Below are 1,433 nucleotides of genomic sequence, written 5' to 3'. Positions count from 1 at the left end.
GGATATAGAGTTGCTTACCTTTTTCACCATGTTTCTATAGAATTTTGTCCAAATATCATGCAACAACCGAAAATCTGGAATTTTCTTTGGAGTCTGACAGCCCCACACAAGATTCAGGTATTCGAGTGGAAGTCCCTCCATGGAAAATTTCCTGTCACGCAATTCATAAATCAGCGATTCCCAAGTACTTCACCAACTTGTCCCATTTACAATGCTGAACCAGAATCCTTGTTACATTGCATCTTCAACTGTCCAGATGCTTCAGAAACTTGGAGCAAGAGTCCAATAGCCCACCTGACTCCAAATCCAAACTGTAACTCTTTTTTCGATTGGTGGAGATTCCAAATTATTGTCCCGGATTACCGATCTGTAAGTAAGAACTTAACCTGTTTTGCTTTGATTATTGCCTGGCATATATGAAAAAAAAGGTGTAAAAGGATGTTCGAACGCCAATCTATGAATCCTGAAGAACTTCTGGCCATTCCTACCAAACAAAATCAGGAACTTATAAACTTACCTACTAAATCCCCAACTTAATTCCAACTTTGCTTTCTTCTTAGTTTTATTCTCTTTACTGTGCCTCGCTAATGATTAAGTAAAAGATGGGAAAATCTTACTTTTTTTTTTGTGTAATCTTTAATTTTAGACAAAATATTTTTTTATTTGAAATAAAATAATCTATACTTTTTTAATGTTGGATATTTTCATCATTTTGCAACGATTTAGAATGTGGACCATTTATTAAAATCGTAGCAATTCAAAGGTTTTTATGGTTCTCAAACTAGTGGCGAACAATCTCAAGAATCTGAATTTATTTCTATATTTTCAAAAAAATTTATTTTCTTATTTTTTGATAATTTATTTTTTGGTCCCTATATCTTGTCTTTCATATCATTAAATTAGTTTTCTAATCAGTAAAACTAAAACTTTAGAAGTTTAAATAATTAATGGTTCAACTGAAATTTAATTGAAATTGATTAAATATATAATAAGCTAATAATATTTTAAAAAAATTAACCTTTTTTCAATAAAAAGCTAACTAATTCATTGATTTTAGTCAATTTACCGATTTTTAACTGATGTTTTAGAATAAACTGGATCGGGTGACTGTTTCCCAAGTTAACCCTATTCTCAAAGCCATGCCTATCATTGGTTAGTTCAACTTTTATTTGACTTATGATATTTGACCAATAATTAATTACTTGTATCCCACTTCTGTGAAGTGGTCCATATCTTAATTAATTCCTCTGGTAATTCTTCAAACGTAAATGCCCCATTATTACAATTAACAGATTGATTGATTCTTTGTGACATATAAAGCAAGGATATTTGTTGAGTTAACGTACGCGCGTTCGTGTGTTAAATATATTTTAGTTACGATATTTATTAATATTTGTTTAATATGTATATTTATCAAAATTCTAAAAAATTGA

This window comes from Arachis ipaensis, chromosome B03 (assembly GCF_000816755.2).
Source record: "Arachis ipaensis cultivar K30076 chromosome B03, Araip1.1, whole genome shotgun sequence".
Lineage (NCBI taxonomy): Eukaryota > Viridiplantae > Streptophyta > Magnoliopsida > Fabales > Fabaceae > Arachis > Arachis ipaensis.
The sequence above is the reverse complement of the archived record's forward strand: the minus strand, read 5'-3'. Positions refer to the sequence as shown.